Raw genomic sequence first — 27,979 nt, 5'->3', positions numbered from 1 at the left:
AAGCTCCATCCCATTTGTGTGTTCAGGTAGGGCACCACCCTGTGTCTAGAACTTCGCTGAGTGCAGCAGTAGTGCCAGCAGACACCACTCTCTCCTCATGGAGCGAGGCTGCCTTCATTTACCTCTTAATGCCTACCATCCTTTTAAATGAACCCTATTCTCCGATTTGGAACTCACTCATGTTTCAGCTTCAAATTCACCTCTCATGCTGAGACAAGAACCTGGAATAAATCCAAGCTGGGGAAACTTCCATGACCCACAACAAAATAACCACTACTGCTGCCTTGCAGGATGAGTAGACTGAGGGGGCTCTCAGAAGAGAAGCCACTAAATCTGCCTTATTATCCATTGTATTCATATGTTGGTTGGATATAAAGGCTACCCCTTGTTAGAAGAACCATGAGAGTCTTTTTGTTGTTGTTGTTGTTTTGAACAGCAGATGTACAGAGAGGAGGAGAGGCCAAAAAAGAAATATCGTTCATCCACTGGGTCATTCCCCAAATGGCCACAATGGCCAGAGCTGAACTTGTCTAAAACCAGGAGTCAGGAACCTCCTCTGGGTCTCCCATGTCGTTTCAGGGTCCCAAGGCTTTAGGCTATCATCCAACACCTATTAGGCCACAGGTGGGGAGCTTGATCCAAAGTGGAGCAACCAGGATATGAACCAGTATCCACATGGGATGTGGACACTTACAGGCAGAGGATTAGCCATTGCACCAGCCCCAAGATCTAGGAAAATCTTAAAAGATGTGCTATGATTTGACTAAGATTTGATTCCCCAACTCATGTTAAGTTTAAACATGATTATGGTTAATAGTTAATGTTCAGTGCGTAGTAGATTAAGGATGCAGGCTCATTCATTTATGGTGTCTGAGAGGGGTGCTTGAGGGTAGGCCTTTAGGTAACTGAAGAGTTGGCTTGGAAGACAGTTCTCACAACAGAGTTGGTGGTATTAACTGAATTCATCATGACTGTTTTCTAACTCTGCATGCACCCCCATCAGCACCCAGACTCATAAAGCCCTCTGATCTAGGACTGTGCACTTTCAAAAGTGTCAGGCAAAATAACCTTCCTTCTTCAGAGGTTCCTCTTAAGAATTTGTACCAAAGAGCAAATGCAGGATGAGGTTGTTAAGAACATAACAAGTTTGGGTCCAGCACGGTAGCCTAGCGGCTCAAGTCCTCGCCTTGAATGCACCAGGATCCCATATGGGTGCCAGTTCGTATCCCAGCAGCCCCACTTCCCATCCAGCTCCCTGCCTGTGGCCTGGGAAAGCAGTCGAGGACAGCCCAAAGCCTTAGGACCCTGCACCTGTGTGGGAGACCCAAAAGAAGCTCCTGGCTCCTGGCTTAGGAACAGCTCAGCTTCAGCCATGGCAACCACTTGGGGATGAATGGTCTTCCTCTCTGTCTCTCTTCCTCTATGTATATCTGACTTTGCAATAAAGATAGATAAATATTTTTTTTTAAATCATAACAAGTTTTACAGAGGCAAAGGAGGGACGCACTAAGCGAGCAAAGAACTTGAACTTAAGCTTGAACTAAGCTTCATGAAACAAGAAACTCACTCAGGGAAAAGATTCCTCTTAACCTCCTAGAGAAGACTGGTAGAAAAACCCCACATCCCCCAGCCCAGGTCTGGTCACCACCTACAGGAACACATTTCCACTGAGAGGCTCTCATTTGCATTAAATACCTCCAAGCAGAGCTATTATATCAGGGTATTTATATTCATATTGCAAAAATAAAAATGTACTTATTATTTGAAATGCAATATAATATTCGGTATTCTCTTTTTAAAAAAAGATTTATTTATTTTTTTGGAAAGGCAGATACAGAGAGGAGAGACAGAGAGGAAGATCTTCTATCCACTGATTTAATCCCCAAGCAGCCGCAACGGCTGGAGCTGAGCCAATCCGAAGCCAGGAGCCAGGAGCTTCTTCCGGGTCTCCCACATGGGTGCAGGGTCAAAAATCTTTGGGCCGTCCTCGACTGCTTTCCCAGGCCATAGGCAGGGAGCTGGATGGGAAGCGGGGCTGCTGGGATACGAACTGACGCCCATATGGGATTGCCAGCACATTCAAGGTGAGAATTTTAACCACTACACTATCACACTGGGCCAGGTTATTCTTTTTAAAAGCTCTGAATGATACCCCTGAGACTCTGACACATCACCAATTCTCTCCATGTGGTAATCGCTGGACTTGATTAGAGCCTCAGGATAATTGTATGGGACTAGTATGGGAGATTTGATTCAGACTGAGATGTTAATAGTACTGACCGAGCACCAAACTAGCCTCTCGTATTGGAGGGGCTCTCATCAAAATAGGATGAGTGGCACCAAAGAAGTCTTCCTGGAATATATGCTTGGAATATAAACAATAGCAAGGCACTGAGGGATACAGGATAAAGGAAAAAATGTGGAGGTATAAGAAGGGTGGAGGGAATGAGTGTCCACTTAGTGCTATGTTGCTGAGTAAATAATGAATCAATGATTTGCAAGGTGATGTGCTGTTATTCAGATGAAAGTTTGCATGGCTAGATTGAGTTATGGAGATACAAGTTCCTCCAAAGATGAATAGGTTATAAAAATGCATGGTTCCTATTTGGAACCCTGTCAATTATCAGCATATAAAGGCAAATAAGCTATTATTGCTCTTCTCACATGAGAAGAAAAAACATTCCTTGAGGCTAATTGGAATTAAATGCAACCTTCAGACTGGTTAGCCAAACAGCAGGACCTGTTGGGTGATTGTGGCATTCCCTGGGAATTTTATCTATTCTCAGCTGAAAATAGAAGCTGTTTCCTTTCATACGAAATAACCCCAGAAAATCTCCCCAGGTTTTCAGCAGATTAGCTGCGAGCATAATTCAGGTAGAAAATAAATGCGATGAGCAGACAAGCTTTGGTGTCAGCTGTTCCATCCTGGATGTGGGGCTGAATTGTATTTGGTCGAAACAGATTTACAGGACAAGAGGCCCACCTAGTGGACTCCCAGGACAGCAGATGAACCAGAAACTGTGAGAGCCTGGCTGCCCTGGAACACCTGTTGGGATTTTCTCTCCAAAGGAACCAAGCAGCAGGGCAGATAATGTGGGGGAAGAAGCTCTTCTGGTCTGGAGAGAGAAAGTGGGTCTGCCCAAGCAGCAGGGTCTCTGTCCTGCAGTACACCAAGGCCCACGTGGAGTTAGGTTTTCACTGTTTGGATGGGGTCATGGAGTCCTCTATAGGTGGTGCTGACTCTGCAGCTTTTAAATAGACAGGAAATTATAATTCTGCAAAAGGTCTGAGACCTGGTCAGCTGCCGACTTCTACTTAGATTCTTTTCTAAAAAACATTTCTTTATTTTTACCTGAAATGCAGAGATACAGCGATGGAAGGAAAGAGAAAGGGAGAGGGAGAAGCAGAGAGAGAGACAGAGAGAGAGAGAGAGACAGAGAGACAGACAGACAGAGATCTTCCATCTGCTAATTCACTCCCTAAATGGCTGTGATTACTGAAGCTGAGTAAATCCAAAGCCAAGAGCCAGGAGCTCCCTCTGGGTCTGTGGCGTAGGTGTAGGGGCTCGAGGGCTCAGGCCATTCTCTGCTGCCATCCCAGGCCATAAGCAGGGAGCTGGATTAGAAATGTTGCTGCTAGACTTGAACCAGTATGCATTCATGATGTTGGTGCTGCAGGCTGAAGCTTTGGCTGCTACTGCACAGCAACAGTCCCACATAATTAGGTTCTGAATGTTTGGAGAGCTGAACAAAGGAGAGGTAAGTAGAAGCCACACGGCCACTTAGTGCCAACAGAAACCAGGATAGAGGGCATAGGCTTAGTTCGGCTAATACCTTTATCAATGCCTCTGAATTAGGCTCACTCAACCCTGCCTGGTACACTTGAAAAGGTAGCACTCTCCACCCCCAACATAATCGATAGATAGAATGTTATTCATTCTCTCCAAGAGACAAGGAGGAACTGAGAAAAACAGGCTCAACCATTCTCAAAGGTAACCTCGAGAGCTAGCTTGGGCTGAACCAAGTGGTTTTCCTGATTCATTCAGGAATTTACCCTTAGGACTCCAAGGGCAGCAGCTCCTTCTACTTCTGCCCTCCTGGACCTTTGGGAGCCTTGAGACCAATTGGCTTCGTTAAGGTTTTGTGATAAGAAGGCAGCTGTCACTCTAGTTTCCATGCAAGAGTACCCAGGATTGTTTCAGGGATTGAGTCTATTCCCTTCCATGCTCTAATCTTAGATCTTCTGCAGACATCTTGGATCCTGGATATTAGGGAGTTGGCTATGTTGTTTTCAGGTCACCAGGTAAAGGGGAATATTCATCTCTGGCTCAAAAATTATTAATAATTGTGGGCAATGAAAGGAAAGGTTGGGATTCTAGACACACAGAGCTTTGCATGATGAGATAGCTTGCATACCGATGAGGTCAGCTGTCCTTGAACATACTGTTGATGGTCTCTGGGCTATTATCCATTCACTGCATGTTCTCCACTTAGGAGTATTTTTCTGTTTCTCTTTCACACACACTCACCTTAAATGCAATTTATATAATCACATGTGTAAGAGAAACTGCACTTGTGAGAAATACACAGCTTAACATATTTTCATACAATGAACCTACTTATAACCAACCAAGAGATCAATTAACAGAACATAATCAGAATCTCAGAAACAACTTTGTGTCCCTTTCTAGCCCTTACCCCATTTCTTTCGTGATTGGCCTCTTTTGTTCATGTTTTCCTTTGTGAGATGTTCTTTTTTCCTTCAGTTGACAAGCATTGGTGTTAGTAGTTGGCTATTACAGTTAGTGCAACTGTGAAACTTCTAGTGTACATGTCTCACAGTGCACCTGTTTTGTTGCAGTTCCTGAGTTACAGAGAGAGTTCATGCAGTAGATTCTGGCTCTGTTAGCAGATACTGATGTTGTCTTCAAGGTCATCAATACATTCGCTTTTTAGCTAATACTATATAAGAGTTCCAGTTGATTTTTAATTCTTGTTAGCATTGCTTTTGCCTCTTTTCTATCATTGTAGTGGGTTACCTAAAAGTGATTTTGCTTTCCCCTTAATTCAGAAAGCATTTTGGTGGTTCTGACACATAAAACAGACCTCCTTTCTCAATTTCTCTACTCTCTTGCACCATTTTGTTGTACAGGATGACAAGCAGAGTCACAGAAAACTCTGTTGGTGCTAGAATTTGGAAAAGAAGTGCCCTTCAGGCTAGAGAAGTCAGAGGAGACATGATAGATTTTTGGTGCCTGACAGGTAATTTTAGGAATTCTTTAGATAGAAAAGAAAGATCATATTTTTTTTTTCTTGTAAGAATGTGAAACTTGCTTTGGTAATCTGTAACCCCAAAATACATTGCATTTATTATATATTTATATCTGTTGCATGAGTCACTATATTGCAAATGTCTCCTTTTCTTTGTGGTTCAAGTGATATCTTTCCAGGCAGTTCTGTTTGAAAAATGGCAAGTGTCCATACATCACTGTGTTTCTCCTTTTAACACTTGGTCATCATTCTGTTTGTGTATGGACCTGACCATTCCTCTCTGGAGATGTATGTGGTCCTCTGAAGTATATATATTTAGAATTCCCTTCTGCCTCCATCCCCACATGCTCATTTTCAGACAGGGAAATTATCCTTTTAAAACTTTCTTTGTGTCCAGAAGGTTTATGACCATGTGTGCAAACAATTTGCTGTGGTTTGTTGTGAACAAAGGAGGTGATAGTAGGAGCACAATCAGAGTTCCCATGTTTGGCTGAGATAAGGCATGAAGTACACAGCCTCTTACCTGAAGCCAAAGGATGGCGGTGGTTACTTTGGATCTCTGTCTCTCTGTCTCTGTCTCTCTCTCTCTCTCTCCCGTGTGTGTGTGTGTGTGTGTGTGTGTGTGTGTGTGTGATTTTTTTCAACAAGTCTGTAATAAGCTCAGAGCTGGGGGAGTGGTGTGCTGAACAAGGACTCTAGTTGGTAGGGTGACTAGGAAGGGATATTCCACAAAAGATGATCACGAGCTTTAGACAAAGCATTTGCACTCCTTGGGCTTCTTTTGTGTTCTAACTATGACACACGTATGAGAGAGAGAGAGAGAGAGAGAGAGAGAGAGAGAATGTGTTTGGTCCCTAACCAAATAAACAAGCACTCCAGAAACCCTTCTGACATTTCCCATGAGATGAATGATTTGGTTTCTTTCACAAGAATAGTGAAAGACAGTGTTTATGACCAGTTTTCATCCTGGCCACATTCGCTTTTCCTGTTTATCTAAAGTAAGAGCCAACAATCTAGAGTGTCATTTGGGTGGATCTAAAACATTTTCCCGATTTTGAATGGACTCCAAGGGTCTGCCATAAGGGCTGGGGCCAGGACATTTGCATGTAGTCGGGGGTGGGGATTGCATTTGTCAGTGTGTGGTAGTTTCATGTTGGCCGGAGGATGGTCACAGTGGCGTCACTCCCACCCTACCAGCTGCTGCCATCCAGTTCCCTCCCAGGAGGGCTCTGAGCCATTGGCTGGGATCATCCCACCTGGAATCTGGCCATCATGGAAATCAAGCTGCTGGCTTGAGGCAGTTTACGGACCACTTCACTGTTCAAGCTTTGGAAGAAAGGAGTAATCACAACTGACATCCACTGAGAACTGCTTAGGCACCAGGTACTGCTCTAAGCACAGTTTTTATATTTATCCAGTTAATCTTCACAGTCCTGGAAGGAGGTGCTATTCATGTACTCATTTTATAGCCAAGGAAGCAGAGATGTACACAGGCTCACTAACTGTTGCTTACCCTACTAGGAAATGGCAACAAAAGTGCTATTCAAGAGATTTAACAACTAGGAAGATCTAAACAGTGGGCATGGAGAATCCAGGTGGTGTCCACTTGGCACAGATGCCACCTGAAAGCCCGGCTGGTTTCACTAAGCAGATCCTTCTGGTGGGCATCACCTTACACTGGGCAGTGTGATTGCACCTCTCTGCAATGGCTGTCTAGTTCCAGGTCATCCCTTCCCTCTCTCTTCCCAATTGAGATCCCATGCCCACTCCTCCTCTGCTTCCGCTCTCATCCCACAGTGCACAAGCTGCTATTCTACATGTTAGGACACACAACAGCTCTTTCTTTGCTCTCCTGTCACTCATTCTCTGACACAGGACACCTCCCACAAGGGTAGGGAACACCCGTGGCTCTCACAAAATGCAAATGCTGGTCCTGGGGAGGAGTGCAGGTGAGATGGACTCCTAGAAGGGTCACCTGAGAAATCCCAGTAGGTTCTTCAGATTCCTACTCACTTTGGGGGGAGAACAGTAACATTTCTGGCATAGGCTTTTTCCTCAGATACAAAAAAAAAAAAAAAAAACAAAAAAAACAAAAAAAAACCAAAAAAAACCAGGAAGAATTTGATGCAGAAGATTCTGGGTGGAGGGTGGTAATTTTGATTTCTAATAATGGCCAGTTGGCAATGCTGCTGCTGGCTTGGGACCTGTACCTGGGGACCACTGTACTACATCATTTGTCTGTCTCTAGAGACATCCTTCCTCTGCCTCAAGGTTAACTGACTCATAGAGAGCTTTTACCTTGGATGATGGAAGGACACACGGCTCAAGAATCTGTTCTCATCTTTTCTCAGCGACCCTAACTACAAGCTCATTATGAGCACTTGTGTGAACGTAGTTAATACAGATCCAAGTCCCAACACTCAGCCTTGCTGGTTTGCAAAGGTGATGGCTGTGGGCAGCCAGAAGAGGGTTCTCAACCCTCCATGCCAAATACCTGGTATTGCCCCACTGGCACCTTGACATTCAAAAGGGACACAGAAGGGACTTCCATGAAAGAAAGCAGCTTGTCTTACCCACCTCAGGCCTTCAAGGTCTCTTCTCTGTAGGCTTCTCTACTCTTGCAGATAGATGACAGCATTTATCTCTGGAGTATCTCCATACATCATAGGCACAGCTCCAACATGTGCATGGCAGTAATGTAGACCGCAAGCAACTCAAGGACAAAGCTCCCTGTCTTGCTCATGCTTCTGAATGTGCAGCCCATCGCAGGCATTCTCTGGTAAATGAAAACAAAGGGAATGATAAGAAAGGCAACCTGGTATGATACATGAACAGCGTCTGACTTCGGTGTCATCAAATCTGAGAGCAGGTGACAGTTCTGTCATATATTAATTATTAATCCAGCAATTAGCTCATTATCAATTAATTCATTCATTAAAACAGGAGTTATTTAACCTAATTCATTCTCAGTTTCTTGTCTGCAAAGTAGATACAGCAGTATCACTCTTTTTTTTTTTTATTTAACTTCATTAATTACATTGTATTATGTGACACAGTTACATAGATACTTGGGTTCTCCCACCCCTGCCCAAACCCTCCCACCATGGTGGATTCCTCCACCTTGTTGCATAACCACAGCTCAAGTTCAGTTGAGATTCCCCCATTGCAAGCATACACCAAACATAGAGTCCAGCATCTTATTGTCCAGTCAAGTTCAATGTCTTCTTAGGTATACCCTCTCTGGTCTGAAGACAGAGCTAGCAGAGTATTATCCCAGTCAATTGAAAGCTCCATCATACCATCAGCAAAAATTTACATCATTATGGAATTAATTGACATAGTAATGAGTAACCAACATGTTGAAAGTAAATACGAGTTCCCAGCCACCTTCTGTGATCACCTCACCTATACGCCAGCATCATACTGAATGGAGAAAAGCTGGAACCCTTCCCACTGAGATCTGGAACAAGACAGGGATGTCCACTTTCTCCACTACTATTCAACATAGTCCTAGAGGTACTCGCTGAGGCCATAAGACAAGAAAAAGAAATCAGAGGAATCCAAATGGGAAACGAAGAAGTCAAACTCTCACTATATGCAGATGATATGATTCTTTATGTAGAAGAGCCAAGAGACTCAATACAGAGACTGCTAGAACTTGTACGAGAGTTTGGTAGAGTGGCAGGGTACAAAATTAATGAACAAAAATCAACAGCCATAGTGTATGCGAACAGCCCCAAGATGGAAAAAGACTTAACCAGCAAGATACCATTCAAAATAACAGAGAAAAGTATGAAATATCTGGGAATAAATCTAACCAAAAATGTAGGAGACTTATTTGAAGAAAACTACAAACTACTTAAAAAAGAAATTGAACAAGACCTCAAAAGATGGAGTAACATCCCATGCTCCTGGATAGGTAAAATCAATATCATTAAAATGTCTATACTGCCAAAAGCAATATATACATTCAACGCAATCCCAATCAAATTGCCCAAAACATTCTTCATGGAACTGGAAACAATGATCCAAAGGTTCATCTGGAAGCACAAAAAACCACGGATAGCTAGAACCATCCTGAAGAACAGGAAGTTAGCAGGGGGAATCACAGTTCCGGACCTCTGGACATACTATAGGGCAGTGGTTATCAAAACAGCGTGGTACTGGCACAAAGATAGAGAGGAAGATCAATGGAGCAGAATAGAAACACCAGAAGGAAACCCACACAGATACAGCCAAATAATCTTTGACAAAAAGACAAACGACAATCCAGGCAAATGGGAAGGTCTGTTCAATAAATGCTGTTGGGACAACTGGTTAATAGCCTGCAGAAACAAAAAAATAGATCCACATCTCTCACCATACACTAAGATCAGATCTAAATGGATAACAGATCTAAACCTACATCCAGAAACCTTCAAACTTTTGGAAGAAAATGTTGGAAACACACTGGAACACTTAGGGGTAGGCCCTCACTTCCTAAAAAAGACTCCAAATGCAGTAGAAATCGAGACCAAAATAAACAATTGGGACCTCATCAAACTAAGAAGCTTCTGTACAGCTAGAGAAACAATCAACAAAGTAAAAAGGCAACCCACAGAATGGGAGAAGATCTTCGCACACGACATAGGTGATAGAGGGCTGATCTCCAGAATATACAAAGAGCTACAAAACAACCAAAATGTCAAAACAAACAAGCCACTCAAGAAATGGGCACGGGAAATGGGCAAACACTTCACAAAGGAACAAACCCAAATGGCAAATAAACATATGAAAAAATGCTCAAGTTCCCTGGCAATAAGGGAAATCCAAATTAAAACATCAATGAGGTACCACCTAACGCCAGTAAGACTGGTCCACATGAATAAAAGCACCAACAACACTTGCTGGCGAGGATGTGGGGAAAAGGGATCCCTACTCCACTGCTGGTGGGGCTGCAGGCTGGTACAGCCTCTATGGAAATCAGTATGGAGAATATTCAAACAACTCAAATTCAACATACCGTATGATCCAGCAATAGCACTCCTAGGAATATATCCAGAACAATTGTTTTATGAGAAACCAACATGCACTCCTATGCTCATAGCAGCACAATCAGTAATTGCAAAAACATGGAAGCAACCAAAATGCCCATCAACAGAGGATTGGATAAGAAAGCTATGGTTCATCTACTCCATGGAATACTACTCAGCTATTAAAAAAAACAAAATGCAGTTCTTTGTGGCCAAATGGGCCAAACTGGAAACCATCATGCTAAGGGAAATGAGCCAATCACAAAAGGTTAAATACCACATGTTTGCCTTACTTTAAGATGATAAACTAAATTGAAGCAGTATCACTCTTTTAGGGCTGTTGTGAATGATAGGTCCCATAGGCAGAGAACTGAAGCTAACACATGCAAAGTTTCTGCCACAGTGCCTAGTATGTGACAGGTGCTGAGATTACTGTGAGTAAAAAAAAATCATGTGCTAGGCAGTTGAGGACTGGGTATGGGAAATAGAGTCCTGGGGTAGTTATCTCTAGGTTTGATCAAAATCACCTGTTAGCCTGCATTGTTGAAGTGGGATAAAGCCAGAGAGTCTAGAGGGTAGAAGATGTGTCCTGGTTAAAGAAATACAATCAGAGAGAGGAAAAAGAGAGAGAATAAAAAGAGACAAGATAGATACAGGGAGCACTAGTCTTTATTTCCACTTCGGTGTTTTAGTTACTGCTATTAATTATTACTTGCCCTCATTGACACAAATCCTTTTTGTCTGTATCCGCCTGCTGACCTTATTTCAGCAAAGGGTAAAGGTGATCGTAGTAAAACTTGAATAGGCCTGTACTGAGAGCCATGACGGTATTACTCTGTGTTTAATGGGTGTTTGGGAATGACATTGTGGCTCATTATGTTCCAATGATATGTCAGAACTATTTAAAAAAAAAAAAAAAACCACTCCTTGTTCAGTCCTTCTCCAAGCTGTATTTGGTTTTTGTCTTAGCTGTGGAAAGCCATACTTACACCACACAGCAGGAGTTAATGAGTTGCATTGCAACTAGCATTGTATGCAGCCTTCTTCCCCTCCCAGGCACACAGAAGACAGGTCCTCTTGTAATTGTGTAGCACAATGTACTTGATGCTGGTCATTTGGAAGTAGACAGGGTAGGCCAATGTCCCTCTCTGTCTGTGTTTCCTTAGTCATGTGACCCTAAAGGAAGCTTGGTTTTAGGGACAGAACTGCAATATGAAGGCAACTGGAGCCCCAGAGTCCTCATATGGGGAAGAGACACTGATCATCTCAATTTCTTTGTTGCATTAAAGCCACTGAAATTCAAGGGCTGTTTGCCTAACTCATTCTAATACACATGTTGATGAAAGGGGCTAGTATTGCAATTTAACAGGGAACACCACTGCCTGCAATGCTAACCATTTTCCACTGCCTTTCTATGTGCATTAGTAGAGAGCTCTATTGGAAATAGATCTGCCAGAACTTGAAGTGGTGTTTATATGGGATGCTAGCTCTGGAGGTGGCACCTGTATCTGATATGCCACAGTACTGACCCCCTAATCAATGCTCTTGTAGATACCAATGTTAGAAACCCAAACAGCTCAGAAAGAAGTTAAAAAGCTAAGGTAAAAGTTAAAGAAAGTTGGAATTAATGGCCTTAAAAAACCAAACTCAGGAGGTGATGTGCCTCTGTTAGGAAGTGAGAAAGTCACTTATTGCTTCTTCATTGCTGTGTCTTTAGTTGTCCCTCCAGCAGGTTTTAATTTTCCAGTTCCTCACTTTTGCTCCTGTTCAGCTCCCTGAGCTCTGAGTGTCTATACTGAGATCTGCACAACCAAAGAAGAAAAGAACTTCCTCTCAAATCTACTCTGAATAGTATTGAAAAGAGCTCTGATCCCTCTGCTGGTTGAATCCCTGTGGCTAACAATACTGACCAAGGGCCCAGCGGCGTGGCCTAGCGGCTAAAGTCCTCACCTTGAAATTTCTGGGATCCCATATGGGCGCCGGTTCTAATCCCGGCAGCTCCACTTCCCATCCAGCTCCCTGCTTGTGGCCTGGGAAAGCAGTCGAGAATGGCCCAAAGCTTTGGAACCCTGCGCCCGCGTGGGCGACCTGGAAGAGGTTCCAGGTTCCTGGCATCGGATCGGCGCGCACCGGTCTGTTGCGGCTCACTTGGGGAGTGAATCATCGGATGGAAGATCTTCCTCTTTGTATATCTGACTTTGTAATAAAATAAATAAATCTTTAAAAAAAAAACAATACTGACCAAGGTACTTGATGAACATACCTTTTATTACCAGGAGACAGAAAGAAGGAGGCTGTGCAGGCTAAAAATCTAATGCAATGTCAGAGAAATGATGGGTTCCATAGTGGGGCTAGATTTTAGAGTGATTTTAGAGTGAGTTTGATACCTCTACCTTTATTCATGGTTATAGCATCATCTCAGGTTTTCTCCCCAGAGCTCCTGGACATGGTGTAATTGGGTCTGACATATGATTGACACTCTGCCCCTCCTGGACTCTGAGCAGTGCAGGGAGTTGTAGAGACATCATTACTGAAGTAGAGTATTTTATCTTGTGAAGTGTAGGCACTACCCCCAAAATATTGCCTCACAACACACCAGATAATCCTTACCTGTCCATCAAGGCTGGATTTCAAGCTATAAACTAGACGCCAGCCTGGTTAGACTGAACCTATCTCCACTCTGTTGAAAATTGTCAACCTTAAGGAAAGACTGTCTGCTTCTCAGTGAACAGAACAAGGTCTCTAATGGATCTCTTCTTGATCAAGACTCCAGAAATAGATGAGTCAATGATGAACTTTGAAAATCTGCCATTGGCCACGTTACTCTTTCTGAAGTATATGGTCCTGACATAGATTACAGAGCATAGTGAAGGTCTTTGGGTAAGGAAGCTCCACAGCGTGGGACCAGCAGTGCAATTGTATGTACTTATGTCCTGGGTCATTGTTGCACCACTCTGGGACACACCTTGCACCCTACAGAGGGCAGGACACTGGACCCTGAATACATCTTGTCTGTTCTTCACTTTCCTCTTTGTAAAATGAGGCCTCTGGAAATAATAAAATGCATTATTATCCTTTGCTATACAATTTCACTTTTCTTTTTTGCCTTGGATAGTTTTCTAAAACTGGCTAAAAATTACTTCACAAGAAGCCAGGAACAGGAGTGTGGTTGAAATAAAAATTCTGACCGATGAAAAACCATCTAACATCCCAGGGGTATATCAAGATAGACTAAGCCAGGGTCCAACTAACCACATGTGGCTTGCTGCTTGACTTTCCTAAGTTGTGTTGAGACACAATCAGGCTCATTCTCCTTACATGAGGTCCATGGCAGCTGCTACAACACACTGCAGAGTTGAGCAGTGGCAACTGGAAGAATGGCTGGCAAAGCCCAACATATGATTGGGTTATTTATAGCAGAGGTTTGTCACGCCCAAGACTACCTCAGTGGTTTCCAAAATTGAGTGTGAATCAGAACACTTGGTTATTAAATTAAAATAAAGGTTTCTGCCCCTTTTCTCCCTCTCCTGCCCCATACCCTCCTCCCAGATTTTCTGGCTCAGCGGTTCTGATGAACTGAGTCGGGGATCTGGTTTCAGCCACATCTTAGGAGTTGATGCTGCCTGTCTGGGAACCACACTTTGGAAACTTTAGGACAAGAGGTGCTAGTTGACAAGACATGCTCATGAAGTGAATTCTCCAAGAACCAAGTGGGTGCTTCCTCAACCTCCAGAACAGGAGAGAGGGCTGAGCTGGTGTAGAAACCTCCTTTTCTATCAAGCTTGGGCTCAGGTAAGCAGAAAAAGAAAGAGGAGCTATGCCAGGGATACACAGAGCCAGGGATATAGCTCAAGGATTACTAAGTTCATTATGTATATGTACTTAGGGAACTCTATGCAGAAAGCTAGCTGTAAAACAATCCTTCTATTCATGGGCATGTGGGAATCCTGTACATCTGTAGGGCCCAGAGCAAAAGTTTCCTCTCACGCAGTTGGCAGGTACCAACTTGTAGCTCTGTAATTACTGAATTTCAGATGAATGTGTGAGTCATTCAGGATCACTGCTTTCTGATGAGCATCGACTACTAAACTCTGTGAACTAGTGCATAGGAGCTAAAGCCAAGCAATAGAGTGAGGTTTCTTGAGAAAATTACTAACAGTCCTCTCAACCCTTTCTCTGCCCTTAGCCCCCATGTCTCCTCTGGGACATTGATAACTGGCTTAGAGTTGTTACTGAGGAGACGTATGAGGAAAAGTTGGTGGATGAAAGAGTCAGACCAGGAATAGAGAAAGAATGCAGGCTGCCAACAAACACTTGTGTTAGAACTGTGCTATAGGGCTTGGCATGATGGCTCAGTGGGCTAAATCCTCATTTTGCATGTGCCAGGACCCATCTGAGTGCCGGGATCCCATATGGGCGCCGGTTCTAATCCCGGCAGCCCCACTTCCCATCCAGCTTCCTGCTTGTGGCCTGGGAAAGCAGTACAGGATGGCCCAATGCCTTGGGTCCCTGAACCCATATGAAAGACCTGGAAAAAGCTCCTGGCTCTTGGCTTTGGATTGGTTCCACTCCAGCCGTTGCTGCACTTGGGGAGTAAACCAGCAGATGGATAATCTTTCTGTCTCTCCTTTCTGTAAATCTGCCTTTCCAATAAAAATAAATAAAGAAAGAAAGAACTGAACTGTAAAGAAGGGAATCTTATTCCCTCAAAGGCTTTAGAAAACATTTTGAGAGTGAGAGCTTGATTCTGTGGCAGAGCAGCTCTGGAACCTCTCTTTGCACTAACTGCCTGTTGGAGAAATGGGTGATTCTTGCCAGGAGGGAGCTGTTCACACAGGGGATGTGCTGACAGGGGCCTGGCTGACCCACTGTCTGAGGACCAAGGAGCTAGGGCCAGGATCTTGGTAGAGAGACTCCCAAGCCGTTGTTCTTCATTCCTGTTGTGTAGTGGTTGGTCTTTTCTTCTGGGGCTGTATGTTTTATGTATTTTTAATTTGTAGTTTCCAATACCAGGTATGGATAAACTTTAGCAACTGATTTTAAAAGAAAGAACACAGGGCTTTTCTGTTGGGAAGGGAACAGAGTGAATGACATTTTGAAGCAAGCATGTTCGTATTTCCTTTCATGAAAGATGCTCTGCATTTATATTCTGTGTTACCTTTGAACTTCTCTTCCTTAAAGAGGCATGTGTTGATGTAGTTTGCAGAACCCTTTGTGGTTGACTGTCCTGTATTTTCCCAGTGCTTTGAGTGCTCTTGTATCCCTTCCCTCAAAAGAAAATGAGAGTCGGCACGATTCTAGTTTTGACCAATGGAAGTTGGCATTGATGGTGCTCTTCACCACCAGATCCTGCATGGTACCCTCTGTTCCCATTCTCCCAAGCTGCATTTGTTGTCTCCCTTGGTGCCAATTGTTGTGTGTTCTAGCACATCATTTTAGCATGTGATAACTGATGGAAAATGTGTGAGCTATGGGCTTGAGCCTATTTCCAAGAAATGTAGACACAGAAGATGAGGCTGGCTCTTAGAGCAGGCCAAGCCAGGACAGCCATGGTGCACTCTGAATCATTGTGTTGTATAGGCAGCTCTACACTGAGCAGAAATTCAAGGAGCACCTGCAACAACAAGGACAAGAAAAGCCTCACAAACAAAAATATCTGGAGTCAGACCTGGTTGGTTTCACAAGCTCACACACTGCTGCAACCCATACAATATGAAAGGGGGGTAAAGACACAGACAGTATGGACCAGTAAGCTGTGTTTGGATCCTGTGAAGCACCAAGGAAGTATCCACCTCCTAACTTGTTCTTCTGTGGAGAAACTTGGCCTTTACTGGGGAACCATCCTTTGGCTACATCTAAGTTACGCCTCATGAGTTCCTAACACTCAATGGCAGTCAGCAGGTAACCTGTGGTTACATGTATCTATTGAACATGACTTTCTGAATTTAATTGTTCACATATCACTTTTATCAATGTATTTGGACTATAGTTTAAATAATCAAATAAATCCATGATTGTTCGTAACCTATACTAAGTAGGATGTCAAAAATATGGTCTCCATTAGGCCTAAGATAAACTTTCCTCTTCCTGTATAGAACTAGTTAAATCTCCAGCTTACAGGATGTGTTTCCTTTATTCACACGGGTAGACTGTGTACCATAAAGTGTACTAAGTTTTGCACATGTTTTGTCGCATTTAGTTGTCATAATTGAGACTTGTAAAGTACAAAATTGAAATTGGAAGCAGGAACTGTAGATGCTGGTTAGGAACTCATGCAGGCTTCTGTGTCAGCTTAGAATTGGTGGGAAAATATTGGATGCCTACTAAGTGTCAAACATTCTGACTTAGGAATGTGAATAAGAACAGTGAATAAAAAAACATGAAAAATATTCTCCTGTCCTCCATGACTGACTGGGCAGTTGGTCATTTAATATTATTATTACTTAATATAATTGTATCAATATTATTGACAGCATAAAACCATTTCTTATTAATGCTTGTTAATATAGCATTAGAAATACTATAATAATAATAAATAAAGCTAAAATAGCTATTGCTGATGCTAATAACTAATGATAATACTATTATTACTTTAGTTAATAAAGTATTCTGCCTATTGACTATTAGTAACAACTATTGCACAGCACTTGGGACATACTTTCACCTGCAGGTGTTAGCTAATTTGAAGCAGCTACCTCTGATGAAGGACTTTATTTTCTCACATGAGGTGGTCTAAGGACATGGTGAGCCTAGAACTGGAAGGGCAGCTCCAGGATGCTGCCAGGTTTCTCCCACCTTCCTGTTGTATCACTGGCAGAGCATTCCTGTCTTGTGGTCACAAGCTGACTGCCAACTGCCAGCCATGTTGTTTGTAGTCAGGAAGGGAATACCAAGGACTGACGGACACTTGCTTATTGTGTCAGTTTCCTTTTGTGAAGCTTGCCTGGTGTGGCCACCTGTGATCTTCCTGTTTCTCATTGGCCAGATCCATGCTGCATGTTACTCCAAGAAAGCTTCTGTCATATCTAGAGGGACGTGTGTGACTGAAATGTATCTCTGACGTTGGATTTACTGTTTCTGGATTATATCACTTCCATAAATTCAGCCAACTGCAGAATGAAAATACTTAAAGAAAAAAACCCACATCTACCTACTGAACACATATGTACATTTCCTTGTCATTATTCACCAGGCAGCACAGTGTAACAGTGATTTACATGACATTTACATTGTATTAAGCATTCCACATAATCTAGAGATGATTTAAAGCACACGGGAAAATGGGCATGAGTTCTATGCAAACACCACGCCATGGTGAAAAGGGCCCCTGAGCCTCATGGAGCAGCTGCGGGTATCCTCAGGACTGCTGGAGCCAAATCTCCATGAACACTCAGAAAAGACTGCATGCAAGTATTTACCCAGAGTCCGTAAGAAAATAAAGTTGAAAGATGAGTTTAGAGGAGAGCATTTGGCATAAGCAATTAGAATGCTGGAAAAAAATGCTTTGGACTCACACTGGCGTGTCAGGGCTTCAGTCTCACCTCTAATTTCAATTTCTCACTATTGCAGAAAGCAGTTGGGTTCCTGTCATCATTGCGGATTGAGTTTCCAGCTCCCAGAATCCATTGACCACAACTGGAGAGTGAACTTGTGCATAGGAGCCTTCTCTCTTTGTCTTTGTCTTTCTGCCCCAGGAAAAAAAAAGATGTTCATGCAAAATATTGGTTCAAAACTTGTCTTAAGCCATTTATAGTAGGGAGCTTCAAAATACATGGAAAAGTTCATTATTAGAGAGTATATATATGCAGGGCCTCGCACAGTAGCCTAGTGGCTAAAGTCCTTGTCTTGTATGCGCCGGGATCCCATATGGGCACCGGGGCGGCCCCACTTCCCATCCAGCTCCCTGCTTGTGACCTGGGAAGGCACTAGAGGATGGCCCAAAGCATTGGGAACCTTCACCCACATGGGAGACCTGGAAGAAGCTCCTGGCTCCTGGTTTAAGATCAGCTCAGCTCCGGCCATTGTGGCTACTTGGGGAGTGAATCAGTGAATAGAAGATCTTCCTCTCTATCTCTCCTCCTCTCTGTATTTCTGACTTTCCAACAAAAATAAATCTTTTTTTTAAAAAAAGCATAAGCATTGATTTCAAAAATTTGTGCAAAAATAAACTTGTCCTTTTTTTAAAGACTACTTTAAAGGCAAAATGACAGCAAAAGAGAAGCACAGAAAGATATTGTTCATTTGCTGATTCACTCTTTAAATACCAAAAACAGCCAATGCTGGGCCAAGCTGAAGCCAGAAGACTGACTAAAATCCCTTTTGGGCCTCCCACATGGGTGGCAGGAACCCAAGTATGTAAACCATCGTCTGTTGTCTTCCTGAGGGCATCAGCAAGGAGCTGGATTGGAGCAGGACAGCTGGGACTGGTGCTGTAGCATGGAAGGGATGCCGCTGCCACAGTTTTGGCTTATCCCACAATGCCACCATGCTGGTCCCTAAACTTACCTTTCAACTCCACCTCATACTAACTTTTTAAGTGTCCTCATAGAGTCACTTTGATAACTGTTGGAGTAGGACCAGACTAATCTAGACCTAAGTGTACTCAGGACTTGCCTGCAAGGTACAGATTAAGGAAAGCTTGGAGGTTTCAGGGGTGAAGTCCTAAAGTCAGGTAAAGGTCAAAGCGGGGAGCTGCACCTCCCAGCCCTCTGGGACCTTTCCATTGCCATCATAGTTCACTTGACAACTCTACTTCTATACACTGAAACTCCTGAAGCATCTGAGTGACCTCTCCAGCATCACTAATGACTTTTTCTAGAACTATAGGGCCTACCAATGGCTGGTAGGCCATTTACATCTCCAGAGTGCCAGGTTACAATGGAAAATGTCCGGGAGGTAGTTACATTCCACTGTCAGAGCCAAAACAAAATAGGTTAGATCATTCTAGAGAACGTTGAGCCATTATGGAACTCACCAAGGTCATAGATTATGTTTGGAACATGGGTGCAGAGAAAGTCCTTCCTGTTAGAAAGATGCAAAATGGGAACAGAAAACAAGAGATGGATGCCCCTGCCTAGTGCTAGCATGACTTTTGCGGTGTTTGTATCACAAATAGCACATTAATACAGAAGTAATAAAAGCATGAATGACAGAGAAGCAGAATTGCTTTCCATCTTTACTTTTCTTCCAGAATCTTTATATGTATTAACCAATGGAATCCAGGAACAACGTCTTAGAGGACCAATAACCTCGAAGATACTGGTCATATTTCCCCAGCCATCTTGCCCTGGGAATGCGCAGCCAGGGTGGCTGCCCTGAGTCCAGCAACATGCTTAACCATGCTCATTATTCTTCCCACATAGTGCCAGCCTCATAAGGCACCTGCAACTGTGGTGGCACAAATAAAAAGAGGTGGGGTGTATTCTCACTGGCATCTTGGCTAGTGGGATGCCTTACGGACCTGCTCTTCTCTTTAGAGTAGCTATGATCACGGATCTCCAGGAGGTGGCACCAGATAGCTGAGAATCACTCCCACAGTGGGCTGAGCAAGTTGGAGACAGGCTGACAACAGGTCTCAGGGGTGGCGGCAGCTCAACAGAGACCTGCCAGTTGGACACTGAATGCATTCAGGGGCTGAGGGTGGTCGAGACCAACAGCCTTTCAAGTAAAAATAAATACATCTTAAATTTTTTGTTGTTGTTGTTGCCCTGCTCCCTGCGTTGTCTGCAGTCTTTTGTGTGAGACAAGAACTGTCATCTGGGTCTTTTGTGCTATTACCCATAGCAATCTCACCACTCAGCCCTCCCGCCCGGAGGTTGAGAGCAGCCAGCTGCACACAGCCCAAGGCAAGGCCTGCTACCATCCTGGCTCTGGGGTTTTTGAACTGTCAGGCGGTTTGGGCTACCTCCTCTGATTTCTGAAGTATGCCCCAAGTCAGTGCTTTTGCTTGGGACTTTTAGTTACAGGGCATGTGACCCCAGATTATTTCTCCCTCCCTCATTGTCTTTGGTTTCTCCCTGTCAAACATGTTTTGAATTTAGTATGATTGAAAGCTTTTTTAATTTTTATTTTAGCAAGTTGCATTAATGGATGTTAGCAAAGTGATCGCAGCTTCCAGCTTGAAGCTATGTGGAAAACTTAAAGATCTTCAAAGCAGCCCAATACAGACACAGAACCTTTTTATGGGGCTCACTTTTAAGTCGCCATTTATTTTTTTAGAAATCACACTCACACATGGGTTCTTCAAGAACTCATGAACTGTGAAATTCAAAACACTTAAGTTTGGTTGTAAAACATTTTGACATTCATACATCTGATGGATTCTCAAAAACTTCATGGAAATACATATTATTTGTAAAAACTGAATACATTTCAATTTTTTCCAAATAAATGCATTTAATTTCACTTTTTCCTGACCTTTATGAAGAGTCCTGGCACATAGATCTCATCCTGCAATTGTCTCTAACACACACACACACACACACACACACACACACACACACACTGCTGAGAGCTGCATAACCCTCTACCCTGGTCCGTGTCCCAACAGCAGCAGTGTTGTTGCTCCTGGCACGGACACACTGAGATCATCCAAACCTGCTAAACCCCTGTGTCAGATCCAGGGACAAAGCATGTGAGGCCATTCTCCCTGCTGCACGTTTGCACGTACAATTGGTCAGTTGCCAAATATCGCCTCCAAGTGGGCAACACGGGAATTGCCCACCCATTTCCTAATTAGTCAGAGACCACTAAAGGAGAAAATCAGAGATCCCTTAAACACCCCAAAATTCAAGACACTTCCAGAACACTCTCTCTTTCTCTCTCTCCCCTTTCTGGAGAAACCTCATCTCCAATATTTTTCCAAGGAGATGTTCTCCCTTTCCTTCTTCTTGTCATGTTCACTTGTTGACTTCACAAATAAAACTTCTCTGTCTACAACCAATTCCCAGCTTTTTGTTTCTACACTAAGGTGAGGAAACAATCTACTCAGCTTCACCAGTAACACACATAATTTATTCTTATTAAAATTTATTTTATTTATTTTTATTTGAAATTCAGATTTACAGACAAAAGGAGAGACAGAAAGAAAGATCTGCTGTTCACTGGTTCACTCCCCAAGTAGCCACAATGGCCGGAGCTGAGCTGATCTTAAACCAGGAGCCAGGAGCTTCTTCCAGGTCTCCCATGTGGGTGAAGGTTCCCAATGCTTTGGGCCATCCCCTAGTGCCTTCCCAGGTCACAAGCAGGGAGCTGGATGGGAAGTGGGGCAACGGGGAAATGAACTGGCACCTATATTGGATCCTGGTAAGAGCAAAGTGAGGATTTAGCCACTAGGGTGCTGGTTTGAGTCCTGCCACCAGCCCTACATTATTGTGAATCTCCAAGTATCCTGTCCCTGTTCCTTTGTTATCTTGGAGCAGAGGCAGGGTCTGGCTGGTGAGTCTCAGGATATGTTCTCAGAAAACAAATTAGCATATAGTGTGCCTTTGTGGGACGAGAGCGGTGAATTAAGGACAAACAGAGAAGAAAGGACAAGTGATGAGCAGCGTGTTCTGGAGGGCCCTCACTTTGAGTAGCAGGAGTATACATTCTGAGTCTAAGCGCTTGTGTGTGCTGGAGGGTGAGATGGCAGGAATACAGCAGAGTCTCAAAACACGCGTGTCAATTCAGGCAACATAAACACCCAGGAATTATAGGATGTTCCCTTAGCGGAGTGTGGGCTGAGCCACCTGAACTGGGGACTTCTAACATTTTCCAGTAAAACCCAGACATCTGTAAGAATTCCCCTGCCCAGAAGTCCCACGTGTTGTTTGTGCTGATGGAGCTCAGGGACTCTCCTGCTGCATGAAGCAATGTGGCTGGCAGGGCAGGGTGGCAGATGCAGCCAGTACACAAATGTGCAGCTCTCTTGGGGCACAGCCAAGGTTATCAATGGCCTAAGGGAGCCACTGCCATTCTTTTCCTGAGCATCACAAACACCAGTCATGTTAGCAAAGGCAGATCAAAACCTGCTTCTATACAAATGCAAGGAGAGTCAGTGCAGAAAAGTGAGATGTGTTCCCAGCCTGGTGCCTGGCAAGGAATCTCTCCCAGTCTGGTTTTTCTTTTTCTGAAATAAGAGCAAGGTCCACCTCCCCTGCTGAGGAAGTAATTGGAGCGAGGCAGGGGATGCTCCCTACTGCGGAAACTGGGTGGGGGTGTGCAGGTGAGCTGGGAGGAAGAAGGGATTCACCCTTCTTTCAGATGCACCTGCATTGCTGCAAGGTTTTCCGCACATGGTTCATTTCCTGACCCTCCCCTGAGTTTCCAGGGCCACCCAAGTCCTTGAAAGTTGGATTTGGCAAATGGGAAAGAGTCTCTCTTTCTCTGCTTTGTTGGCTTCCCTCACTCCCCTGAGGGCCTCGGATACTCATCACACTCCAGGGTTTTTTAGTTTTCTTTAGTTTATTTATGTTACTTATCTCATAGGTATTTAGAGAGAGGTATGAATGAACAGTTGACCAGCCCTGGTTCATTCCCAGGGCTGGGTCAGGCTGAAGCCAAGAACCAGAAACTGTTATCTGAGTCTCCCATGTGGGTGACAGGGACCCTGAACCTAGCTCCCCATCAGGGTGTGTACTGCTGGCAAGCTGGATCAGAGAGGGAACTGAGGCTTAAACACAGACACATCCCCCTGCCCTGACACAGGATGCCAGTGTCCGAAGGAGCATGTCCAGGGCTGTGCCTGTTAGGGTCCGGTTTTGTCAATTTCCCATGAGCGACAAAGAGCCTCGCCAATAATGCAATAGCAGAGTTTAGTGTGCCAACATGCTGGGGCCAGACCAATCTTGGGGTACGCAGGCCAGCAAAGGAGGGGTCAGATCCTGAACTAGAAAAGGCCAGCGATTATATAGGCCTCCTTTTGGCCATCACATACATCATTCAAACACAGCAATCAGCGTAAAGTCCAGGTGCAAACAGTCCACTCCGTTCCCACACACATTATCTTTACGGCTCATCCTGTTCCTGGGACCGGACGATCGTGCCACTGTCCTCCTGCACCTGGGTGCATTCTATAGATAAGGCTTGTGACACTGTTCACAAGCTCACAGAGGGACAAAGAACACATTTATCGCTAAAGTGGCGTTTTCCCATGGTCCAGACGCATCCCGACCTAGCAAAGCAGCAGCTTCTTGGCACGAAGGGGTCCAACATTGCCTAACGCTAACATTCTAACATTCTAACATACTAACATTATACCAACACTCTAACATGCCTAGTGCCTGCCTACACACTCCAGTCTGTAGCCTCAGGTTAGACTCAGAGACAAATGTCAGACTTAGAGGAAACTGTAGCACATCTCCCTGGAGGCCTCTCTCTGGTACACTGGGCCTTGGAAGCCAAGGACCCCAGTGAGCTCAGTCTTTCTGTGTGCCTCTGATTTGAAGTTGCTAGAATCAGCTAGTGTTACTCTGGCCTTGCAGGTCTGACACTCCCAGTGGGAGTGACGCCTTTCCCTGATTACACCTCCACAGGCTGGCTCGTCAGACACCTTCTTCTCTGGTTCTTTAAATGACCCCCATGTGGGATCACCTAGCATTTATTTTCTAGTTCTTACCTCTTACTTAAAACACAATTTTTAAGCACAGATGGTTTAATAAGGTGGTAATAAAGGAAGAGAGAAAGATTGAGCTTCCTCAACATGGGCTTTTCAGGAACATGAACGGGGAAAGGTTATACAATACCATCCCTCTCAGGTCCCAGGTAATGACAGGTAAGCATCATTTGACACACGGTGGAAAGAGAAGATTACATAGGCAGGGGAAGTGTGGCTTCCTGACCTAGCTATCTGCCTAAATTCATGTGAAGGCCCCTGCCTGGGGCCCAGCTAACTGTGGCAAGCATGGATGTTTTTAAAGACTTATTTGTTTTTATTGAAAAGTCAGATTTACAGAAAGAAGGAAAGACAGATAGAAAGATCTACTCCCCAGGTGGTCTCAAGGGCTGATTCTGAGCCCATCTGAAGCCAGGAGCCTCCTCCATGTCTCCCACATGAGTGCAGGGTCCCAAGGTTTTGGGCCATCTTTTAGTGCTTTTCCAGGCCTCCTGCAGAGAGCTGGATGGGGAGTAGGGCAGCCAGGACATGAACCAGCGCTGATATGTTATCCCCCATCCAGTACTTGCAAGGTGAAGACTTTAGCTACTAGGCTACTGTGCCCACTGACCCCAAGAGCCTTCCTTCCCAGGGTTAGCTGGTTCCTAGAGGAATTTATGCACCACCTGTCTGTGTGACTTCGTTATGCGAATGAATGAATCCAGAGCCTACCTGTCTCTCCTCACCATCAGCATAAACACTTCAAGTACAGTGTCCTCCTGCCCAGGTACTAGAGCACCAGGAGAGTCCCTGTAAAGCTAGATAATTTCAAATCAGTCACTCTAAATCTTGCTCCTCCTCTCCTGCTGTGATCAGGGCTGTCTCCCTCTCCTGACCAACCCTGGCTTTTCCCCAGGCATTCCATGTGGCACAGTACAGGTGCATCCGGCATCTAGGAATGTGTGAGTATAAAACCTTCCTTCATGGGAACCATTTCCATGCTTGCATAACTTGCAATCTCCACTTTAAACAAAATCCTGGGTACATTTTATTGATTTAATTTTTAAAAATGTTTTTGATTTCGTTGAAAAGCAGAAATAATGAGAGGGAGGAGAAACAGAGAGAGGGAGACCCCATCGGTTGGTTCTTTTACAACAGCTAGGGCTGGGCTAGATCAACGCTAGGAGACCAGAACTCAATACACACCTCGCTTGTGGGTGGCAGGGACCCAAGTACTTGAACCACCACCTGCTGCCTCCCAGGGATACATGAGCAGGAAGCACAATCACTCGGATATGGGATGCAGGCATCCTGAGCAGTATCTTTATAGCTGTTCCCAAATCCCCACCTCCCAGGACACATTTTCAAACTGCAGTAATGATACCTGTGAAGTGGATCATGTTCCTTGAACACAGTCCTGATGCTTTCTGTCCTTTTTCCAACTACCAACCTGGAATGCCCTATCAAAGTTTAAAGTTTTACTGACATCTCACAGATGTCTCAGGGAGAGGGAGTGGTATCTACAAGCTAGACATGCAACTAGAGCACACACTACCCACACTACACTTGCCCCATTAGGATGCATTTCTTGTGCTGGTGCTATTATTTCTATGTGGTAGATTCCCGGAGCTGAACTGCTGGGATATGGGAGCAGTTAATTTTGATAAGATGCTTCCCGATAACTTTCCAGAGAAGCTGTCACAATTCACATTTCCTCAGGCAAGATAAGAAATGAACACATTCTCTGCAAGCCCCTAGGAACTTGGTATTCCTGCAGTTTAATTTCTCTGTGTCCTAGGTTAACCCTCTCAGCTGCCAGAAGTCCCAGGAGATGTAGCAGGACTATAGCTGACAGTCCTCAGGTGCTGATGCTGTTGGAGAACCCAGGAATAGCGCCTTCCGTTGGGTGGGCAGGGGCTGATTCTCTCACCTGAGAATGTGGCAGGATATTGTCTTATGGTCCCCTCTCCTGCCTGCTGTGTCTCTCAGGGGCAGGAGAGGAGATGCTCTGTCCCCAGTGATTTCCTCAACATTTGCTTTCATGTTTATCTGGTGATCAAAGATTTATGACTCCTGAGTTAATGTGTCTTTCTTTTAATGTCTTTCTCATCCCCCAGCACTTGACTGGCATGCCAGGGCACGTCTTGGTGCCATTAGCAGCTGTGGATGTGGGAATCCCCAGACACAGCCTTTGCTGCTGACTCCTCCAGAACTTGCTAGCACCTTCCATCTAAGCTCTATGGTCCCATTTTAAAAATGCATTTTATGTTTTAGGTAATTGCAAGTTATCCTTGTAAACAAAAAAAAGGCAATCAGCCAAGAAAAGAAAGATACCACTTAAAATCTTATTAATAAGAGATAATGGTTCTATTACTTTGGGTAAGTTGTTTTACAGGACTTTTTTTTCCCATGAAATTGTCTTCTTCTTTACCTTGTCACCTGTACATTTCAAACTCCACCAAAAATACATTCCCCGTATGTCTTTCCTTGTCAGTGCCTCACCTGCTGCCACCTTCCTTTGGAGGCCTAAGCATTTCCTTCTGCATTGCCTTGTGGCATTCATCACTTACTACAGCTTGGTTTCCCTAGATTTTTGCTATTTTCACAGCTTCTATAATAAACAACCTTGCACATAGGCATGTTAATTGTCCAATTACATTCTTAGGCAACATGCCTAGAAATAGGATTACAGAATTAAAACATAGCCATGTATTAAGAGCTTTTGTGTTGAATTGCAATCTAGAAAATGTACACCAATTTATACTCTCCCAAGAAGCGCATAAGGAAAGAATGTGTGCAAAGTGTTTCAAACAACTGAGGTGTCAGTTTTTTTTTCCAGCTTGACCAGTTTAACAAGGGAATTTAATATTTACAATAAGGGAAATCAACATTCATCCCTACCATGGTGCTTGCCACATCAAGCACTCTCAACAAATATCTTTTTGGAGGTCCTCAGGATATCATGTGGCCTGTCTGTTGCCTTGAGTAAGTCCCTGTGCAAGCCAGACAGATCCTTCATGAAAGAGACAAGACTTCAAGAAGGAATTAGGGATACCTTTGTTGTGAGTTGACAAAAATCTTTCCCAGAAATGAGTTGGAAGCAGACGCTTGGAAGCTCGGGAGCCTTTATCACCAGCCAGCACTGACTGCTGGTCTGTCTTGTACCACTGCAAATGGAGGAGGCGAGCAGCCCTGATCAATCGTGATCCAGTGTTTTCAAGCAATGATCATCCAATCAGCCAAGAAAGCATTAACACATGACATGAATCATTCTATCAACCAAGCTTAACATCAGTGCATAATGCAAAATGTCCAGTCAAGTATAGTGGAGGGACATAGACATCCAATCAGTTTAAGCATCGTGTACTCTAAACTATCCAATCAATAAGTAGTGAACAACTGAACCAAGCAAACCAATTCCATGTACAGACATCAATTTGGGGCAATCAGTTTACTGCATGAGCTATAAAAACAAAAACAAGACAAAAGCAAGATCTCATCCTGGAATGAGACACCATCTTGTGGTAAAGCACTCTTACTTCCTTTTTGTTACTTTCCAAGAACCCAAGGTTATAGACATGTTCCAGAAATGTAGCAAGTCATCTAGTTTTACTGTTGCTATTTTTTAATTGTCTGGGCTGTCACATCTTGGGTATTATAGCCAATGAGAAGCTGTTCAGACTACCTTGTGCTTCTGGTTGTAAAGCAGTAGTTTTATGCAGTCCACATGGAAGTTCCCTTGCTCCTACACACACACACACACACACACACACACACACACACACACGTGCATACAAATCAGTAAGATTTCTGAATTTATTCACTATTTGGGAGGCCCCACAGCCAATCAGGTTTGACGACTGGGAAAATTCGGGCAACTTACTTTACCTCTGTGTTCCTCAGTTGTCTTCATCTGGAAAATGGGGATAGTTGTGGTAACCCATCTCACAAGAATATGATGAGGATTCAATGGATTAGTAGTGCTACTTCATAACCAGTGTGTTGCTTGGGTGAAATCAGTACAGAGTGTCTCTTTGTGGGTGCACACCCTTTTGAGAGTAGCATTCACAGGCTGAGAGGTACAGGTATGTGCTGGCCCAATGGGAAATATGAGCAGGGGAGAA

This window comes from Ochotona princeps, chromosome 5, assembly GCF_030435755.1.
Source record: "Ochotona princeps isolate mOchPri1 chromosome 5, mOchPri1.hap1, whole genome shotgun sequence".
NCBI lineage: Eukaryota > Metazoa > Chordata > Mammalia > Lagomorpha > Ochotonidae > Ochotona > Ochotona princeps.
The sequence above is the reverse complement of the archived record's forward strand: the minus strand, read 5'-3'. Positions refer to the sequence as shown.